At 19.8% G+C, this 16,588-nt stretch overlaps 1 protein-coding gene and 1 long non-coding RNA gene across 11 annotated transcripts in view; one reads left to right on the top strand and one right to left on the bottom strand.

Annotated features, from left to right (window-relative positions):
* Window positions 1–16,588, top strand: part of LOC108002523 (uncharacterized) — a 315,743-nt gene that overhangs the window by 133,332 nt on the left and 165,823 nt on the right. The gene's annotated exons all lie outside the window — the stretch shown is intronic.
* LOC133666500 (uncharacterized) overlaps window positions 7,903–16,588 on the bottom strand; it is a 60,501-nt gene continuing 51,815 nt past the window's right edge. Inside the window, exon 3 of the long non-coding RNA XR_009830711.1 lies at window positions 7,903–8,787. This is a non-coding gene — a long non-coding RNA (uncharacterized LOC133666500). The remainder of the gene's footprint in view (window positions 8,788–16,588) is intronic.

The following is a 16,588-nucleotide window of genomic DNA, read 5'->3' as shown; positions in this document are numbered from 1 at the left end:
TCAAATTTTTCAAAAATTCTATTGTAAAAAATATTTCTTTTCTAAATGAAATGGAAAATTATTTTATATTAAAAATTGTATTAATTTAATTAAGAAATATACTATATATGAAAGACATATAATATTGAAAAAATATCAAAAATTAAACATTTCTTTCTAATTTAATAAAATAATATTAATGCAATATAAATATATTTTGTTTTATAATTATTAAATATTTATTGAAAGATATTGAATCAAAAAATATAATTAATTTTATTCAATATTTTATATACAAACCAATTAAAAATAAAATAATTAAAAAATATAAATATTAATATAAATATTTAAAATTATTAATATTTTATATTCAATAAAACTTACATTACTATACTTACTTTAAAAAATTTTAAAATTGCATAATATTCTTTACTTATTATACATTAGACAAACAATTCATAATATTTAAAACATTTTAAGACAAAAAGTTAAATTTACATTATTATTTATAATCAAAAAAATATTATTTGAATTAATTTTATATTTTTTAAACAATATTTTATTCAAATAATATATCCAAGTTTATTTTATACAATTGAAAGATTTATAATAAAAATAATTTTTAATAATTGTAATCAAAGTTTATTACAATTTTATAATTTCATGAGATATATGAGGAGTTCTTCTTATATACAACTACATAATAATAATTATCTATAATAGTATGTATACAATAAATATTCAGTTAATATGTTGAAAAAATTTAATAATATTGAAAAATATTTGCTTTCGTTTGAAAAAAAAATGAACAAGATTTTATTTTGAACCTTTCAATTTCATTATCGAAAATTTTCAAACCACAAAAGTATATATTGAATTTTCAAACGACACATTTCAGTGCTACCTATAACTTCGTGAACAGCAAAATGATGATCTGGCTCGAGGCATCTGTCGTTCATTCTCTCCTCGTGCGATCGTCACCACGTGCCCATTCAATTCTGTTAAGCTTCCTTCGCACGCGCACGCAACGAACGTGTAAAAATCCCAAACAGCCTGTTTTCGATCGGCCCTTGAACGTTTTTCGACGGCTAACAATGACCTGTATTTATGGGGCCAATCCTTTGATCAGCGCACGCATTTTTCACCTTCATTTGTGGTTTGCCGATTTGTTTTATTATAATCATGATCTTATATTCAAAAAGAATATTTATTTTTGAACTCTCTTTCACGCGAAAAATTGAAAAAATTAATTCTTATAGAATTAGTAGTTTTTAATAATTATAGATTTTAATAGATTCTTATAGAATCGGTTTTATATTTTATTAATTATTCTTATTATATATTATTATATTATTATTCTTATTATATTTTATTAATTATTTTTATTTTTTATTTGCATGATTCATTGATTTGATTGTTGTTTGATTCACTTAATTTTAAATCATTATATATATGATTACATTGTAATGTGAATACACATATGAGTATAAATTCTATTGCTTTTGAATAGTAATCGAAATCTATAAGATGAAATTTAATTATTAAAATTGACTAAATTTGCAAATTTGCAAATACATATTGAATTTAATCCTATTAAAAATTTATAATATATTTTGATATGTAGATATATAATTATATATGTTGTATTATTATATATCACATTAGTATTATGTATCTTTGAAGAATCGATTTTAATAATTTTAATAATATAAAAATTGATATGTAAAAATGTCAGTTGAGATTTATTTAAATTATTATATCAAATTATAAGCAATTGAAATTTATCTTAGAAGAAATGTTATTACTTTGTTTTTGCATTCTATTTCGATTTTGTTTTATCCATGAGTTTAAATTGTCTATAATGGATATAATATATATTTAGATGATATTTTTATCTTATGTATATATATATATATGTTTATCTATAGAATCTATCTTTTAAAAATGTTTATAAATATATTAATACTTTTTAGATGTTTAATATTAATTTCGAGCATATAGTTTTATATATCATATAATGTATATATATATATATATATATATATATATATATATATCATATGTTTTCCAAATTAAATTTTTAAATTAACGATTCTAAAATTAATTATATTTATAGTTTACATAGCAATATAAGTATTATAATTATTAAGATGAAATTTTATTTATCTATTTAAAATATGATATTTAAATTTTAAATCTAAAACTTATTATCCTTTAAATATTTATTTCAGAAAGAAATAATACTTATTTTACTTTAAAATATATCATTAAATATAAAAATGTTAATAGGATTAACAAAAATTTGTATTTAAATTTAATATCAACAAGAAAATATTTTGTTGATATTAAATATTATGTTGATAAAAATACTTTGTTATATCAATTTGTCCATAAATCATATTTTCTATTTCAAAATATACAATATTGTTGAATATTTATATGTTTTAGTAAAATTTTAAAGGAATTTTTCTTATATATCAAAGATATAAGAATATTCCATTTAAATATAATGAAATATTTTTTAAGGAAAAAAATGTTATAAAAATATTCTTATAAATATTGTTTGATACATATTTGATATACATTTATTATTTTATTTGATATACATATATTATTTTCTATAATTTGATATATTAAAATTATATGAAAGTTAATTTTAATAAATTTAATTCAACATAAATAATTTAGTATTTTTTGTACGAATTGCATTGATTGGTGTAATAAAAATTATATAGTTTCATTTAAACAATTAAAGTTGATTTCAAGAAAAATTATTAATAAGTTGCATAATATAATTTCTTGTATGAAAATTTTATAAAAACATTTTATCATAATATTTTTTTCTTAAAAAAAATATTTCGTTGTATTTAGATAAATATATATTTTATATTACGTATTGATATTTCATAAGAAATCAGTTAGGAAATATTGGTCTATAATAAAATTAATATTTAATATAATGATTTCGACAAAATGATGATATATTATATATACTATATTTTTTATGGCACAGATTAATAATATTGATTTTTAATTTTCATATTTCATTATAATTTATTTGGTCATTATTTTGATATTAATGATAAAAATTTCTGTCCCAATGAAATTTATTTATTATAGTATTTTTTTATATATATATGTTATAGTAATTATCAATATAATATTACTTTTCCTCTGCGCAAATAATTTTCGAATAACTTATTTTCGATATACAATCGATATTTCCGCATCACTTGAGTATTACATTTCTTCTTTGCTTGGAGTATCCTCGAAGTCCGAACATCGTCTTTGAGAATTTGTTACATGTATGACGAACTCTCGTATTTTGACCTGTAGATAAGAGAAACACATTCGAGGGTGGAGGCGCTAGTTGCCTAGCGACCGCTCCTGGAAACCCCTGTAGTCCCTTGAGACGCACCCTGTGCAACTATCATCGGGGGTATACTCGACACGCGTTAAATCTCTTCGTATCTACGACAAAATGTTCAAATCTTTTCGAACATTGCTCTAAATTGCTATTTAATCGTTTAAATTTTATTTTCAAGTATTTAAGTATTAAATAAATAATTATAACAAATATTTAATAAATAATTAATTTTTAAATATTAAATTACTAGTGATTTTCAAGATATTATATATTTTGAATTTAATTGAATGTTTTTTTAAACATTATTTTTTTAAACAAATTAATATTAATCTTCCTTAAACATTCCTCCTCCTTCCTCCTTCCCTTCCCAAAAATATTTTAATCTCTATAACATTATATCTACTTTGACAAGTTATCTTATCTTTGTCTTTTTATTATTGACACTTCAAAAACAAATTGAAAAAAAATGTTTAGATTTAAAACAAAGCTATAAATGATATAATGATATAAATGATAAATATATAAATTTTTATTATTTGGTGCAAAGAAATATCTTCAGTAGAATTCTTCATTTTTTTTTAAATTATAAATAAAATTGAATCAAAAAAAAAAAAAAAATAAAATTGTAATAACATAGATATACAAGAATTCTAGATTTCTATTTCATAGAATTCTATTTCATTTTTACGAATTTTAGTAAATTTTGATTTTTGATTACAGACTTATTATTTAATTAATCCTTTTATAACATAATTAATTCAATCAGTTGTTAAAAATCGAAATTCTCTTAAATGAAATCTAGAAATTAGATTTATATAATTCAAATTAGAGAAATATGCGGAAAAGTCAATAAAAACAATGAAATAGAATATTCATATGAGGATAAGCAATGTTATATGGAAATTATTATTGTATTATATTATAGAAGGATTGCTGCAATTTTTGTATCATGTTCTATTGCTTTTCAAACAATAAAATTGCAAATACTGAAGATTTGTAAATATGTTATTGACTTTAGAAATATTTAACATGTTCAGAATTCGAAACAAATCATGTTCTATTGCTTTTCAAACAATAAAATTGCAAATACTGAAGATTTGTAAATATGTTATTGACTTTAGAAATATTTAACATGTTCAGAATTCGAAACAAAAACATGCTATCTTTCCATACGTTCAAGAATTTGATATGTATTATTATATTATCTTGAAATAATAGAAAAAATATTTTTTTATATTATATTTCTATACATATGATAATTTTATTGTGAACTATTTTTTATATATAAATAAAATTGTCATAAATAAATAAAATTAAATATATCCTTATATCAAAAAATATGATTTCTAATTATAAACATTTATGATTTACGATGGACTTATGAATTGAAAAATTGCTGACTTATATATGGATCAAGAGAATATGAACATTAATATTAATATAATATATATTTATTTTTTTTGTTTTTTAAATTTAATATTATAATAATGAAATGATGATATATAAATAATTATGATATATATATAAATAATAATATATATAAAAATATATAAATGATAAAATGATAATGAATATTTATTAATAGATAATACATTTATTTTTTGTTATAAATTATAAAATATTTTGGAAGACAAAAAAAATAAGAATAATAAAAGAGAAAAAAGTAAATGAAACGATTAAAAATAAATAATATCAATAATTTATTATAATTAGATTATTATTAGAATTGTAATTAGAATTATTAACATAATTATGAATAACACAACTTAAAAATTATATCATATAATTAAAATATATTTTCCAAAAAAATTTTCCTGCAATTATGTCTGTATTCTTTTGTGCGAATAATAAATTTTTTGATTATATAATTATATATAAATAACAAAGAAAAATTTATTCCAAAGTAATATATAAGTGCGCACAAGCGCGACTTCTCCGTTTGCTTTCGCACACCTCCTGAAACCTTTCAAGGATCAAGGATCAAGGATCCCGCTGGCAGGTTTTCCGAAGGAAACTTTCACTCTAAGATAGAAAGAGGAGCGGCCACTGCCATCGGCCGCGATCGTTGTCAATAATTATCTTTATCTCGCACGATCCTTGTCATTATCGTTTTTTACACGATCGGTAAACCAGCGTGCTATTTTCCTTCGCTGTCTGCCTCTCGATAAGATCTTGTTTATCGCGCAGCTGGCTGAAAAATCTTCCAACAAACGAACTATGTATATATAACTATGTATATGTGAGTATTTTACTTACGCTTTAAACCTTCACGAGGTTTCAAATCATTTTACATTAGAAAAATACGAAAGATTTCCTAAATTGCAAATTATTTTTTATTTTCTGGTTTAAAGAAAATTTAATAGAAACTCTTGCATTAAGATTTTTGCGAAGGAATCTGAAAAGTAAAGATTTTTTTGAAAATATTTATATATAGTATAAAACTATGTTTTTCATTTGTAAAGTAGTAATAAAAAATTTTCTATTAATTTTGATTTTGTTAATATCTTTATTGAATATTTATCTAAATAAAAATTGTAAATACTATAGAAAAATAGAAATTTTTTTTTTTGTTCAATTTTATGAATATCGAACTTTATAAGAGCAAAATAATAAAATTACAAAGTAATAAAATTTTTTTTCTTTTTATCATAAGTTTCTTTTCTCTTTCATTAGATCTTCATTTCGCTGCAATTATAACTTCTTCCTTTGATGTTAATGCTCTTTTTTCGAGTAATTTAGATCAGAATGTTAAAAGTTGAATAAGAAGTTGGATAAAAGATATTAAAATTGAATTACGTTGTAAAATATAAAAATCTGAAATTGTCTTTTTAATACTATAAAAGCAAAATTATATAATTTTATGTATAATAAATATATTTTATTGTTTTTTTCGTTTTTAAATTTTTTTATATATATTCAGTTTAATTTTATATTTATTAAAAATTATATTTTTAGTTTTCCATCATGTAATATTTTTTTAAAATATTTTCCAATGTGGAATTAATATATCATAAAAATAATGAGTTTATAATTAATAATCATAAAAATTCTATCTAAAAATAGAACTATTAAAATGAATAAAAAATTTAAAATAATACTTGTGATAGTTATAATTATAATAAATATTAAATTATACTAGAATAATATATTTATATTACATTATATAATATTACATTATAATATAAGCAATTTATCTTGTTTCATATCACGAGCAGTATAACAGTTTTTTATTTTAATGGTTTATTTATATCGATTAGAAATAATAAATGTAAACTTTTCAAAATTCTTTTCATTTCTATTATGAGAGGAAATAGTAAAAATTAATTAACATATTCTTGTATTGATATCAATTTTTTGTATTTTTTCCCCCTTGTTTTTTGTTATACTTCTTTTTTTATTACGTGCACACATTTATTATCAAATATTGAAAATCAAGTCTTGCCTTTGCGATAAAGTGCTTTGTTTTTACAATAAAGTCAAGTATATAAATAAATATTTTATGAAATTATTTTGTTCACAACTTCCAAGAAATCTCATATCTGGTTGCACATTGTTTGCTTGAAAAATTGTTAGATGAATAACATTACATATACGATCTCTTCTCTAATAATATAATCACCGAAAAAATTTACTTTTTTTTGCGTTATTATATATGACTTTTTTAAATATGCAATGAAATGCTTCTTAAAATATCGCGTAGTGATAATTATAAATTAAATATCAATATTTATAAAAATAAGAATTTAAATTAAAGATGAAAATGAAAAAGGATCATTTTTTTAAAAATAAAAAAATAATGAAATTATTTTACTTATATCAAATTTGATATTTTATATTTTAAAAATAAAATTTAAAATATATTGATCATTTATTGATAGAACTTCTTTCATAAAGAAAACATATTATCTTTGAGAAGAAAATTATGAAAACATTTTATTTAAAATTAATATTTTTTTTAATATTAATGTTTTAATAATTTATTATATTTCTTATTAGATTTGTATATATATATAAAATATATTATTATTATTGCAATAAAATTTGTAAATTAATAAAAATTATGTAATCCGAGATTTAACATAATTAATCATAATACATATATATGATTATATATGCAATTTTATTAGTTAGAATTTTAAATTTTTTAAATTGATTTCTTTGAGAATTTTAATCAATAATTATTATAATTTTATTTAAATATTATAAATGATTATTCTTTTTTATTAATTTTTGAATTAATAATATTAATATAATAATTAATATTATTTTATTTATTTAATCCTAATATATAATTCTCTATTAAGATTTTTTGGATTTGATATCATTTTATATTATTTATATTACATGAATAATTCTAAAAAATTCATTAATACATTTTACAATTTACAATTTATTTATTACAATTTTGCAATTTAATAAAATAAAAATGAATATTTTATTGGAGTAATAAAGCATTCTAATATGTCATTGTAGAATTAATAAATTATTCATATGATTTCTGATTCTATTTTAAATTTTTCGTTAAAAAGGAATTAATCTTTAATCTGAAAAAATGCTTTATTCTGCTATAAAAGTTTTTATTGTTTAAATAATATTTTATTCTATAATATATATATAAAGATTGAATTATTTAATAATACAAATTTATTCTCGTTCAATAAAGATTTTACATAGAAATATCCTCATGACACGAACACAAAATCCCACCTATTCATGGAAAAACTGTCTATTATCGTTTATATATCGTTTCTCTCCCCCATCACTTTTCCGATAATCGAAGAAATGCAATTCGACCCGCATCACAGTGTTTGTACGTGTCGATGCAGCGAGGGGATGCTTAGAAACCCGCTTATCCATTGAACAATCCTGATGTTGACCCTGATCCTGGCAAAGGGATGAAGAGGAGGTCGGGTCCTGGAATGCCGTACCTAGCTTTAGGCGGTTTCCTCCCTTTCTTGTTTTTCTACCACTCTTCTCTTCTCGCTCACTTTCTCTTTCCTTCTCTTTTATTTTCATTGCGTTTCACCCATTTCTGTTTTCCTTTATACCGATCTTCCTTCTATTCTTCTCCTTCATTTATTTCCCGCTTTTTCTCTTTTCATTTTTCATTTCGCTTTTCTTTCATTTCTCTCATCACTCTCTTTCTCTATTTTTCAACCCTCTTCTTGTCTTACTTTCTTGCATTTCCTTATGATTCTGCGTTAATATATATTATACGTATATATACTGGTTTTGTTCTCTCTTACACTGATTACGATATTGTAGTTTCTGTCTTTCTTCTCCGGTCTAGCTCGAGGCCTATGCACCTCTCTTCTCGTCTTAGAGGCTCTCATCTTGTTTACAAATGTGTTTTCTTTTCTCGACCCTCAAAGAATCCTATTAGTTTTCGCGTTGTTATACCTCTCCGGTCAGTTCCATGCTGCATATCAATTTTAATTTTTCTAAACAGAACGAATATTATTATTTATATTTTTTTCTTATTTTTCTATTCTATATTTTTAATGAAATGATTTTTTTGTTTGAAATGCATTTTCGTTAATTTTGTTTTTTATTTGATTGGTTAATGAAGTAATTTGTATAGAATTTTCAAAATTATCAAAAATCATTTTTATTGAACATAATTTATATTCATTCCTTATAAAACATGAAAAACATAATTTAATAAGAAGATTATCCATATTGAGCTATATATCCATATAATATATATTATATATTTCATGATGTACATATTGGAATTTTTGTGATTATTGATTATTGATTTTCTTGTTTATATTTATAGTTTTAAATATACTTTAGAAATTTTAAAATTGAAGATTCGATGTTATTTATTCTGTTCATAATTATATATTTAAATTTCAATATATATTATATTAATTCTTTTATTCAATTTATGGTTTTTTATTTTATAAAATAAAATATTTTAATAATAACGTCATATATGTTTTCTTTCTTTCATTCTTCAATTTAAGTTTAATAAATTAAAATCGATATTAATAATTAAATGAAAGATCCTTTCAATTTTCAAAAAAAAATAATTTCATATTATAAATATAAAAATTATATCAAACTCTTCATTTATTATAAAATTTCTTTAAATCAATGATTTGAAAATCAATTATTCAATAAAGAACATAAGGGAATACTAATACTGTACTTTTCGATTTTATTTTAAATTTATAATTTATAAAAAAAATCATATACCAATTAACTAACTATATTAGATAACTATTTTAAATAATAAAATTTCTATTACAGTCTTAAATTCATTTTTTTTTCAAAAATGTTTTTATAAATAAATAAAAAAAGAAATAGAAATTTGATAAATTCAATTAACTGATAAATTCAATAAATATATTGAAAAATTTTTTTGTGATTAAATCCAAAATAAATTTCAAGATTGAAATTTGCTCTTTACAATGATCTTTAGAATATTGCAACCAATTAAATATTTAAAAAAAAATATATTTTACATTTCTTTTTCTTGCATTTCTATATAATTAATTATTTCTATATAATTATAATTTTATCTTAATATATATTATAATTATGATTATATCTTTGAAAAAAATAAACTTATAATTAATACAGTAGAGATTTTATGCTTTAAAATGTATTTGAATTGTTATATGATTATTATATGATTTTTTTTTACAAAATTATAACTTTAAAATATTGAATATTATAGTTCATTTATGTTTTTTATTATATCTTTGTTTATAAAATTTTAATTACTAAATAAAATTCTTTATATTAAATTAGCTATTTTTTTATTATCATGTTATTAAATTATGTTTATTATTCTAATTAATATTTTTATTTGTTATATTTTACTATATTATTTCAATATATTTTTTTTATAATATTTTTTTTAGTTTCATTTAATGAATTTAATGAATTTTTACAATAGTCTAAATACCATTACTTCCAAATTTATTCCGAAGTAAACTTTCAAACATAAAATTCATAAAATCGTGACCAAATAACCGAATACTTTCTTCCATTAATTGTATTATACGTGCAACAAATATCGGTATTCTCCGATATCTCATTCGAGCCCAGTATTACTTCGAAACCAGTAAGCTTATCAACAAAACATGTCTCGATCCAGTTTATTAATATCAATAATTTTCTATAAACAAAACCGCTAGTCCTGAATGTTTCCTAAATGCCAGTTTATGTATACCATGGAAAAATGAGCACCTCTGATGGACACACGATCCGTGACCGGGGCGAGCATAACGGGTCAGAAAAAGAAAGAGAGTGAGATAGAAGAGAAGTAGTGAGAAGAAGGGGAAGGGATAATCGGTTGGACAGAGAATGGTATATTTAGGTATATATGTAGGCAAAGGCCTATCCTTCCGAAGTTCTTCTTTATCTTGGGTTTTCTAGTCCCCTGGAGTCTGTTAGGTCCCGGTTTAAGGATCGACCACTTTACTGCGAGCAATCTTTCTAAATTCTCCTTGTACTTTCGACATATCTTTGTTCAGAAGAAAAATTTTGAAAAATCAAATAGGTTTTCTATTATCAACTAAAGTGACAGGTCTTTAAAATAAGAGATAATTTCGCTTTTTTTGTAATTACTTTTTTGTTACTATTACTAGACATAAACAATTCAAATTTTAAGTAAAATTTTAAATAAATAAATAATTAAATAATTTACTGATGAATTATTTTATTGATTGGTATTAATCTTATGTTATTTTATTAATGTGCGATTTTTATATATAGATAAGAAAAACATGAATATAAAATTTTGATAAATTAAATTTTAAATAATATTATAAAAGTTTTGATAAATTTGTTATATAACAAATAAAGACGTAATTTAAAAATATATTTAAACAAATTATTGTCATTATATTATGTTATAATTAATTAATTTTTAATACATTTATTATCACTTAGTAAAAACTAGAAAACTTTTATAAATATCATATACATGTATTATAAAATATAATATTAGCACTATAAGCAACTATCAAGATTATATAAATAAAGTTTATAGATTTAATTTCAAACAAATTATGATATTATTGATACAATATAATTGATATGATATATGATATTATATTTGAAATAATTTGAAAATAGCTATAAAATGTTTATTATAAATGTATATTTCGCGAATAATAAATGTTTGAAGAGACAAAAAAATTAGATTAAAGAAAAATTATAATTAATGTATAAGATCTATAAAATATTAATATTTATTAATGTTATAACAAATAATTATTTAAATACTTAAAATCTTTATGGAAGTTATAAATATTTGTAATAAATATTTTGTAAGTCTTATTTCAAATATTACCTATTGACACAATTTTATATAGTCATATTTATAATACTAATAATATTTTATTTATGTACATATTACATCTACTTCATATTAAAATTTTTCTATAGAAAATATTTTCATGAATTATTATATAATACAGGATATTTATTACAAATTTTATAATAATTTCAACAAACAAAAAATAAAACTGAAATATCATATAACAAAAAGTTCATAATTGCTTTATTAAATGTTATAATATATATAAAATGTATTTAATGTATATAATGTATATATATTTATAAATAATATATACAATATAAGTATAATATAATATAAGTATAAGTATAATATAATATAATATAATATAATATAATATAAGTATATATAAGTACTTACATCCATTCATTTCAAAATATTTCTCGCTTTTATAACTAAATAACACTATTATAAGTTTGTGATTGATATGAATGTATCTGTACTGAATATAATATAGATTTAATATTATAGTTTTATCTAATTTTTACATATATAATTAATACATGTAGTTAATACATATTATTTCATATAAAATAGAACAAAATTGAAATTAACTTCTTGACTAATTCTAATGAAAATATTAGATATTATTTAATTAATTATATAATATATTATTTAATTTTCACATGAAGCTTTAAAAATTAAACGATATCATTTTTTTTACAATTGAATAATTATATAACAACCAATAAAGAGAAACTTGACATGATTTTGTAAACATTGCACAATTTGTGAATTTTTTTACTTTTTTTTCATTTCACAATTATTCGATTATAAGGAAATCAAGCATAATAAAATTTCATTAAAATCGGAATTATTGCCTCGCGAAAGAAATGCTTTCTTTATTGTTTATTTTGCTTTCGTTAACAAAGAAGAGTACCTTTTAACGTATTTAGGCCGATAGATATAATCTAATAACGATATACAATCGATACGTTATGAGGGCTGAGAGGGGGATAATGAGGAGTAAAAGGGGGTCCTCAAATTGACGGTATGGCGATGCGTTGAATATAACGGGTGGAGTAACGTTTACGCGTCCCAGTAACATAACTTGAGTTGATTGAATAATGAGGCTATTTTGCGTGTCCGAAAGGTAAATTTTCAGCTCAGCCTCCTCGTTACCCATCTATTCGTACCTTGCATAAATTTCGATTATTTGCTCGTTCGGTTTGTTATAATTTATCAAACGAATAGTGGAAACTCTTGATTGGTGACCCATGATTTAATGTCCATAGGAGGAAACAACGATCGGTAAATTTGGTATTTATCGAGGAAAAAATGCAATTTCGGCTTACCTCAATACATGATATGTATGTATTTAATTTTAACGAGAGATATTTATATAAAATTTTAGAAAAGTTATTAATTTTAAAAAATTGAAAACTTTTAATTAAAATAGATTATATTTGAATGTATTTTAAATGAGAATATTTTTGATGCCTTACAAGTATTTTTGTCAATCTCGTTATTTATGAAATTATATTTCATATATTATCGTATTTATTATTATATTTATGATATATAATATAAATATATAATGCTATATATATAAAATTCATTATAATTATTCATAAAGATAAAAATTTATAAATATTTATTACATAATATATTTTACTTGTTTAATAATTATATGTTTTTTAAATTATAATAGAACTATCTTTATAATAAAAAAAAATAAATTAAATATTTAAAAATAATATTCCTTCAAATTTGATGGATCGGGAGTATTTTTATATTTAGTATTTATTTTTTATATCATAAAGAAAATTCTATTATAATTTAAAACTATAAATAATATATAATAATAAATATTTGCAATTTTTTATTTTCAGTAGTTATTTATTGATTAAAATAATTATAAACATGTATGTAGTACATGTATATATATAAACAGTAAGTTCATAACTCTGTTCGATATTGTATATATTTACATCTATAAGTTTTGTAGCCATGCATGAGTTGTGAACACACTGTCGCCGAACGAAGCAGTCGACATCGCAGAGAACATCTTTTGTTTACGTTTCATTTAGATCAAGCAAGTGAATGCTCGTTCTTTCTTCACTTCAGTAAAATTCAAGTGAAACGAACATTCTTTTACTTTTTATTAAACAAGAAAAATGAATGCTCTTGTTCTCGCTCTCTAAATGCCATTCTTACTCATTTAATATAAATGCATTCTTATCAATTCTATTTTCTATTTTACGATAAAAAATCTAATATACTAATAAAAAAAAAATACTTGGTATTAATATTCAATGTATTTTCGAACGAAACAAAAAGACTAAAAGAATGGAGACGAAAAGACCTTGTACCATTATTTGGTGAACCATCGTTTGGTTCAATATCAATAATAATAATCGGTTTAACCATTTGTTCTCCGAAGGTTAATAATTTTAAAAGTTGATCTACTATGCTTTATTTTTGAACTCTAAATAATGAAAAATATAAATGAAAACAAATTACATTTAATTTGTGAGATTTCTGATTTTTGATTCTAGTAAAATTGTTTTATTCAATTATTTATTTGTGATAATAAATATATTTCTTTTTTTTTATATTTTATTTGTGATTCTTTTTAATCTTTTAGTAAAATTTTATTTATTTATGAAAAAACATTTTTCTAATTGATCATGGTTTTTTAATTTAATCTTAAAAAATAAATAAAAAAATAAAAAATGAATAATCATTATTATTAATGTAATTGTAAATTAATAAAATATAAAAATAAAATGATAAACAAATGAAACAAAATTTAATATACATTTATGAGTATATGATTTTCAATATGCTGTTATAAAAGATTAACACTGCATATATCATAATCATATCATAAATAAAAAAGAATTATTATACATTAAATAATAAGAGATTTATGATAAAATTTTTTCATTAAATCACTTTCAATTTCTATTATTCTAATTCTATATTTTATTATTTTTATTCTATTATTATAATTATTATTATTCTATTATCATAATTTTAAATCTAAATTCTATAATAATAATAATTTTTAAATAAATAAGTATGAATAAGTATGATTTTATTTCTTTCATATTTTTTTCTACTATTATTTAATTATGATTTATGATTACACAGTATTGTTATATTGAACTCTTTTATATAAATTAAGTATAATAGTATTATTATTATTATAACTAAATCATTTACTTAAAAAAAATTAATAATTTATTATTTATAATATTTGTATTATTTGTGTTATTATTTGTATTATTTTGTTAATATATATTATAACATATAATTTCGTATTTTTTTTTCCTGAACTTTTGAATTATATTGAATTATATGTATTTCATATCATATATATTTCATATGTATTTCTATTTTTAATATATAATTGTTATTATATCTTTTATTTTCGAATGATTGATCTATCATTATCATATATATCTTGGTATTAAGATATTTTTTATTCTTAAACAATTCTTAAATTCTTTTCGTTATTAAATTAGATAATAATTCTTTCTGTTTTTCTTTTTTTCTCTTTCTTTTTTATATATATTATGTATATTACTTATATATATTTTGATTTTATTTTTTGAGAAAGTTAATTTCAAAAATTGGTAATGCGTAGATAAATCTCATTAATTGATCAAATTTCATGGATTTCTCTGTGAATCTGTTTTTTTTTTTTTGATTTAAAAAAGAAAGAATAATAATAAGTAAATATAAATTTAATATAGAATATAAGAAAATTTGAAATCTAAATCGACATAGCGACTTTCCGTCTTGAATTAATTGCTGTTGATGCTAAATAAGTGCTAAAAGTGCAGTTTTTGGATTGTCATTTCACGAATGTTAAAGTTGCTGAAATTGCTAAACACGAGTTCTATTTTTGTATTCATAAAATATGATATTATTAATATATTATTATTATTATTTAATAGCTAATTCATCAATGGAATTAATTATTATTCTTTTTTGAAATATTATTTAATTATATTAAAAAAATATAATTAGCTTAATAAATAAACTATAATTAATTAAATATAAATATTAACTGTAGAAAACAATTTTAATCTCTTATTAAATTATGATATTCAACTAAAAATTTTTTATAATAATTCAATTATTATTAGTTATTCTATTATTATATAAATTATTTTAAATTATTTTATAAATTATTTCATTATCATATCACTTTTAAATATATTTAAGATATTCAGCAATAAAATTATAAATACAATTATATTTTCTTAAAATAAATTCTAGAAAATAAAAATCTTCTATTTTATTATTATATTTTTATATAAAAATAACAATATATATATATATATTTATATATTTATATTATATATAAATTTATATATATATTTCTATTATTAATAAAAAATAAAAAAAATTTATCCTACAGTCTGAAAATAATTTTAATTCTGAAAAGATTAATGTTTACTAATATATAAATTGTTATATAAAAATTACAATACAAAATTTATCTGTGTCAAATAAATGAAAACAATCATAATTAAATATTTATCAAATATAATGTTTAAATATATAATGCTTATGTATTCTAATATCATTTTATACATCATTCAATATAGATTCTCAAAATATAAAAATAATTTAAACAAAATCTGAAAAATAATAGTTGATTATGATTCTGGAGGATAAGATTCTGGTTTATCCATTTAATCGCACAAAGCCAAAATTCAAGCGATCGTTCATTCGATTTTTCATCCGATAAATTGATTTATACAATATTTAGTTCGATGATTATATATTTTTTTTTGGTAGTTCAAGCGAATTCTTTTTGCCTTGAAAAAGAGAGAGTGAACATTAAAGAAAAGAAGAAGAAAAAAAGAAAGTTTCACGATGATTTATCGCAAAAATATGAGGCTCGAGAGCGATGTTTAAAATGCGAATGAGACAACTGACAGGTGTGTCACGCGTATTATATTATATTTTCG

Source organism: Apis cerana, linkage group LG7 (assembly GCF_029169275.1).
Source record: "Apis cerana isolate GH-2021 linkage group LG7, AcerK_1.0, whole genome shotgun sequence".
NCBI classification, from domain to species: domain Eukaryota; kingdom Metazoa; phylum Arthropoda; class Insecta; order Hymenoptera; family Apidae; genus Apis; species Apis cerana.
This window is presented reverse-complemented; position numbering and strand designations above follow the sequence as displayed.